We start from the raw sequence: 7,289 nt of genomic DNA, 5'->3' as shown, positions 1-7,289 counted from the left end.
GCCTTAAAGTCCATACAAAGGCATTTAAATCTGAACTGTTGTCTAATTGGCAACCAGTGGATTTTTCTAATTTAATTTTGTATCGATAAAAATATAGGTGCACCTGTTAGCAATCTTGCTACCGCATTTTGCTGTAACTGCATTTTGTTCATACGTTGTTGCTGCATATTTAAATAAAGACCGTTGCAATAATTGAGTTTTGATAGGATGACACTATTCTTTGTCTTTCCTTTGGGGAGTAGGTGTAATATTTTTTTAACATTGTGAGAGTCTGGATGGTAGAGAAAGTGACTGAGTCTACCTGATCCCCATAGATGAGCCTGTTGTCAATCACTACTCCTAGGTTTTTTGATTTCCTAACAGGAGTCAGAAGGATACCTAACCCTTTAGGCCACCATCTGGGCGAGCAAAAATTGGCATTATTTCCCAAAATAATTACAACATAAAACAATTTTCGCTCATCCAGGTCTTTACAGACTGCAAGCAATTGTGGAATTTGCTTCCTCTCTCTATTCACACTCGACAATGTCAAAGTTTCAGGTCGACCACGATGGAGCCCTGCGTGGATACCCCTTGCAGAAAGTCTTGGTCAAAGTTTTTACCCTTTGACTTGGAAACCTTTCTGGAGCTTTTCTTCCCAGGGTAGGAGCTGCAGACGAGGTGACTTTTAACATGATCTTTTTTAATTTACTGTTTAATTTACTTTTAATTTTTTTATAACAGTGATGTTGTTTGCATCTTCAGATATAATAAGCACATGGCTATTTCACCTTACCTGCATTGCTGACTGTCTGAGAAAGCAACTGGTCTCCATTTCTCTCCGGTCCACCACAGCACTCGCCTGCTGATAGAGTGGAGATGCCATTTTGGGAGCGCAGCAGTAAAGTTGTTCTTTTGACCTACTTCCTGCCTGGATAAAACTGAACAATAATGTTGAAGCGCAGTGAACGCACCAAAGGCAAGCCTGTCTGCGCCCGTCCGCGCCTAGACCATGCCCACTTCCAGTCCCCCTGGTTGTTCTCGCCCAGATTTTCCTCAGCAGCTCAGTTATTCACGAAAAGTTTTACCTAACCTAAATAACATGAATGAATCAGCTACATGTCTTCCACTAAGCTTTTCAGACTGGTCAGAATCAGCATCTATCTTCTGCATTACTTGTAACAAAATCTTCCAAACGGTGCACTCACCTAGGTTGTGCTCTATTTTTAAAACTTCTGCTAAGAGCCTTGACCCTTTAGATGATCGCACAACCCTTCTCTATGCCCTTATTAATTCCAGATCGCTAGTTAAGGACCACGTCGAGGAGTCTGATTTTAGTTCTAATCAGTACCTAGATTTGCTATTTGTGACAGAAACGTGGGCAGATGACCTTTCAGGCCCTGAAATCATTGCAGCGACTCCTGCTGGATACACCATGTTCTGTCCTGATACACCTATTAAAAGGGGTGGGGGGCTTGCAGTATTTTATAAAGAACATATGCAAGCCTTGTTCACTACAGTCATCATCGAAGGCATAGAGTCAGTGACTTTTAATATCGAAGTCTCAAAGACCCAATCACTCATTGGCCTGCTAATCTATCACCCACCTGGGATAAAAGCATTGTTTGTGAAAAAAATCAGCCAAGTATTGTAAACATTTCTTCTGAAAACTGATTTTACAGTCATGGGGGACTTTAAATTCCATTTGGAAAATCAGTCCGGCACTAAAACAGAACATCTTTTAGACACACTGTTAGCTTTGGTCTAGCCCAGATAATGGAGGGGCCCACTCATATTGAGGGCCATCTGTTCGATTGGTTTTGTACTAAGAACCCCAACATTAACTTTATTCATACTCTACCATTAATCTGGAAAGATCATTATGCCATTATGTGGAATTTAAAATACATAATAACTCTCTTCCCAGGGCTTGGAAACATCATCAGACGAATCGTGCATGGGACAAAATTGAAATCTCTGACCGGATTCTAGACTCTCTCAATCACTTATCATCAAGGAGACTAGTCCAGATCAGAGGTCTGAGAACTATTGTAACTTGATCAGTTCAGCCCTTAACGATGTTGCTTCTGTTAGAGGTATGAAAATGAATAATAGAAAGATATATCAGCCCTTGTTTAATAACTCTCTTAGAATAATCAAACAGGAATGCCAAAGACAAGAGCGCAAATGGCGATCTGAATATAATGGAGAGGAGAGAAATAAGTACAAATCCTGTCTAGGTAGTTACAAAAAATCAATCATGGATGCTAAAACTAAATATTATACATTACAAATAAAAACAGCTGACAATGTTTCTAAAACTCTTTTTCAAACTATAAAAGAAACAATTACCCCTGTAGGATCGGACATGGCAATCATTAATCCAGATTTTTGCAACTCCCTAGCAGGTAGTTTTCAGGAAAAGATTTGAATATTTTTAACAATTTTACTAACAGTATTTCGTTTAATAGATCAACAAATTCAGGCCCTAAACTAACCAGCTTTGAACTTTTTATTGCCCCTTCAGAGGCACAGATCGCTGAACTTATTCCAAAGATCAAAGCAGGATCTCTCTACGACCCGTGTCCCCTTAAGACTATTCACCAGGGGCCTCATTTATGAAAAGTGACGCATCGCTGCGTGAAAACAGCGATGCGTCACTTTTCACTGCGCACTCCTTACGACATTCCTGTTGCGTCATATTTAATGTATGACGCATCATGTCGCAAGGAGTTACAGATACGTCAGTATTTCTGACGTATCTGTAAGCGCAAAAGTGACGCATTGCTGGAGTGTGTCACAAAAGTGACGCACCGGTGGCGCAAAACTGACGCAAGGCCTTCATAAATAAGGCCCCAGGTCCCTGAAGTCAAAGCACGTCATCTTTCCGTTATTTTGAACACTATGTTCAAAACTGGCATTTTCCCCACCATCTCTTATAGGGAAAAACAGATCACAACATCTATCGACCCATAGCAAGACTTCCCTATCCGGCTAAATTAGCAGAAAAATTATGAAAAAGAGAAGGCTGTCAAAAAGCATAAAGGGTGACCTATGTGAAGTTAAGTGAAAAGAAGTGACAAGTGAAGTAAATGGTGAAATATATACAGGACATACGTAGGTGGCACAAATTTACAAGGTACAATATTCCTATCCTATCTATGTAATTGTTCATATTAATCTTGAACCAAATTATAATTTTGATAGTCAAGGTCAAGGAGACTGTGTGGACATGGATAGCGTTAATGCTATCCATGTCTATTCAGTCTCCTTGACCTTGACTATCAAAATGTGAACAATTCCATAGATATGACATAAGTCACCCTTGTTCGCCGCAATTTGTTTATGCTTTTTGACAGCCTTTTCTTTTTTATGAATATCAAATGAGTAAAAACTCTGCTTTTTGCAAATCTTTCTTCCTTGGTGTGTTACTTTCCATTTGTATTTCTAAAAATATTCTCTACATTAATTGATAATAATTCAAGTAATCAGGTTAATAAATATACATTAACACAGCTACAGTACCACCCAACAGAACCAATTGTTTGCTATTTCATTAATAACCAGGTTCTGAGGGACACAGGGTCACCCTATTAACTCTAATGGACTATTCAAATGCAGCTGTACGATTTCTCCTAAGAATCTCTAAATTTCAGTCAGTCAGGGCCTCCTTCAGACAATTGCACTGGCTTCCTGTCTGCCATTGCATTATCTTCAAGCCTCTTTGTTTAGCCCATAAAACACTCCATGGAAAAGTCCCAGGCTACCTCAAGAAAAATGTTGTGCTGTAAATTCCAAGAAGAATATTGCGCTCATGCTGAGCTAGTCTTTTGAGGGTTGCTTCCTTCAAACGTGCCACCTATGTGGAAGACGTTTTTTTTAGAATTACTGGTCTCTCCATTGGAAGAGTTTACCACTGTAACTGAAAACAGCGCCTTCGCTCTCAGTTTTTAGAAAGAGCATCAAAACCTGGCTATTTAATCAATGATCCTTGCTGATATTACCAAGTTCTAGTTTGCTCCTTTTTGCTCTGCATAGCAGAAGGTCACCTCCGGGTATTCGTGCGCTTTATAAGTTGTATCATTCATTCAGGGTCCCTTGAAGCTCTTAGCCAGTCCAGATTCAGTGAGGGTTTACTGGCTTGCCTTGCAACGAGTTCCCAGTCAAACCTATGGAAGCCAAACATCAGAAACATTCAAGTGGGAAAAACCAGAGATCCAGGCCGGCTTGCAGTTGAAGGTTGGTGGCTAAACCAGACCTAGAAACTTTTTCAAATCTTTTTCTCCCGGGGTCCCACGATGCTCTTCACCAGGCCAGATTCGGTGAGAATTCAAATGCTTGGGTTTTGACTTTCTCCTGGTCAACCTCTGGAAGTCAGATCTCTGGAGTTTTTCAGCGGGACAAACCTGGAGGGCAGGCTGGCTCGTGGTTGAGGGTTACTGGCTTCTCTGGCTGGGTCGATTCAGTCCACTTATGGAGCTTTTTTCCAAAGTTGCTCCAAACCTCTTTAAACTTTTGGAACTTCTTCCTGATGTCCCTTTGAGGGTCACCAAGTGTCCAAAACATACCCCAAGGGTCTGAAAGCTCCACAATGGTCCTTAAAAGTTTGGGACTTCAATTCCCACAATCCACTTGGACAAAACCCATACAAATCCACTTATAGCACTCCAGACTGAGGATTCTTAGTGATGATGATCCAGGTAAACTCTGTTAATCTGTATCTTGCAGAAAGTCCACTCTTTAGTCCTTTTTAAGCAAGTTAGGTCCACAGGGCTTTATTTCCAGACTGTACAGCAGGCACAGTCAGTCAGAGTGCAGGGTCTGGTTGATGCAAATCACACTTCTCAGCATTGACCCTTCTTTTTTCTCTTGGTTCAAGCAGCAGATCTGAGAGGCTCTGGCCCTTTCAGGTACTTATTCAGTGTTCTCCGGGGTAACAAAGGGGGGTGCTCCTATCTAATGAGGTGTAGAATGACCATTTTCTCCAAAGTATGACACAATGCTCCCACAGAAAGCACTATTTCTCCAAAATTCAATATGGTTGAAGACTCAGCAGAGAGGCAAGAACTGACTAAACCAACCTACAGGATGACTCATCTCCACATTCTCCTTCCCTCTGGCATCTACACATTCCTTCCTTAAGCCTGCCATCAGGCTGGTTTCAATGAGTAGGGGTGTAAATGAAACTGGCTTCTGTCTGCCAGCCCTTCTTTTAAAGATAATGGTTTAGTACCTCTCCCCCTTGCTCTGGCATTCCTAAGCAGCAGATCCCCCTCTTCCCAGAATTGCTCTTCACTCCAGGGGTTACTTATCACCTCATCAAAGCAGTCTGGGTAATCCACTTAACTCTGACCAATTCAGACAGATTACCGGATGGCTGAATGATGGCTTAGAGAAAATAAAGTTCTGTCTTCAGGGGTGTAGCTAGGGGGGGCGGTCCTCCCCAGGCGGCACTATTTTGGGGGCGGTGGTGCGACCCTGGTGGCACATGGCGGCGCCGATTATGATTTAATTGGGGACACTGACACCTCCCCCACACATGCGGCTGTGAATCGGTCTCTGAAGTCGGAGCACTGTTTCACTGAAAGTAAAGTTTAATCTCCGAGTAAAAACGGCCCTTGCTAGAGAGTCTTTACTTCTTTTCCGGATCTGCGTGTCCGACTCCTCCAGGTGCCAAATATCACATATTCTATGCGATGCTCCGTATAAACATTCCATGATGTGCCTTCTTGCATACCATTCAAACACCACATCAGTGCATTTAAAAATGACATCTGTAAAATAATAAATATGATGAAAACAGTGTTGTCACATGATAGCCATAAACTGAGGAGCTGCAAAAAGTGCTGTATCACCTACTTACAATAAAATGTAACTCAAATAAATATCAAAAGAACAGCATCATCATATTAAAGGTTCTAGTCAACATCAGGAGTTGCACCATAGCAGATTATGGTGCTTTTTCTGTCAAGATTGTGCCTCCAATTCCACATTGATTTTTAAATTCTTTGCAATTTGAAAAAACAATTACTGCTCGAAGTTAACTTTTCAAAACCATTCAACCTATTACATTTATTTCTCTAACCTGTGAAATTGGTCCACGTTCTCTTTTCCTCATCCCCATCATGATACACCTTTCCCTGAAACCAGGTTCACTTCTTTATCTAGCCCCCATCCAAGGTCACAAAATCTTTGAAGCAAGTCTGCCTGTTCTCACATTCTGTCTATATACACGATACCTTGTATCATTTGAATAGACAGCAGGAGAGGAGGATATTTATGGTGAGTGGAGGTGGGGTTTTGAGGATTAACCTCATTTGCCTAAGAGCCGGGGTATCTGGGAGAAAAAGTATTTCAAGGGGGTGAATTTCACATCTCCTTTGTGAAATTTGTAGAGCCTTATAACATCCTTTCTGTGTATGCAGGTTCAGTCGGAACAGAGGTCCTAGTCCTCGCTCTGCCTTTCAAAGGAACTGTAAATATGCATGGCTTACTTGGCTTTGCTTGGCAGGGTGAGAATGGCGCTTGTCAGGCTATCGGAAGAGGTGAGGCAATATTTTATGGATCAATGGTTTTCATGATGTCTTCTTGATGAGATGAAAGCAGGAAAGGGAAACTTGGCAATAATCAAACTTAAAGCAAGGTGTGACTTGAAAACAGCATACATAAACACACATATGAAAAGGCCCTGATGAGGCTTGAACTAATGACCTCTGGTTTACAAGACCAGTGCTCTGCCACTGAGCTACAAGGCCAGTCGGCCAGCAGTATGTAAATTGCAACATGTATTCTTACTGCGGTATGAAGATATCTATGATTTTGAGACTCTGTATGGAAACGCAGTTGTATATGAATGTCTACATGCGTGCACAAATTGAAGAGCATGCCTAAGGTAATTTTCTTGGAAGTAGGAAAAACTCTATTTGTATATGAGAACATAAGAGTATTCACATTTATGACCATACCGATAGCTCTAGTTAGTATGTCCGCAATCAGTGACATATAGAGAACCCACTTATTAGAAGTGATCTGTCTATGTGGGGCAGACATTTGTAAACAGTCATACACTTGAGACGGCTGAAACTTTAGGAGTAAGAGCTGCTTTCTTATCAGTCTATATACCCAAATTGATTAGAAAGTCAGGACTGAGAGAAAAGCAATCCTCTGGACACTCCATGAAAGATCTAATTTCTATTAAGCACAAAATACTTCACTTTATTTGACATTTTTGCCAAAATGGAAAAGTCAGATGGGCCCTTCTAGTGGATTATGGCTGTGTCTTGAAAGAGAGTGTAATTGTACTACGAGAA

The 7,289-nt window shown here is 41.1% G+C and overlaps 1 non-coding gene across 1 annotated transcript; it reads right to left on the bottom strand.

The window, feature by feature from the left end:
• Positions 1-6,662: 6,662 nt before the first annotated feature.
• TRNAT-UGU (transfer RNA threonine (anticodon UGU)) lies at positions 6,663-6,734 on the bottom strand. Its single transcript has one exon. It is a non-coding gene; the product is annotated as a tRNA-Thr (tRNA).
• Positions 6,735-7,289: the final 555 nt, after the last annotated feature.

This window comes from Lissotriton vulgaris, chromosome 4_1 (genome assembly GCF_964263255.1).
Source record: "Lissotriton vulgaris chromosome 4_1, aLisVul1.2, whole genome shotgun sequence".
In the NCBI taxonomy this organism is placed as follows: Eukaryota; Metazoa; Chordata; class Amphibia; order Caudata; family Salamandridae; genus Lissotriton; species Lissotriton vulgaris.
Note: the sequence above shows the minus strand (reverse complement) of the source record. Positions and strands in the feature narration are given on the sequence as shown.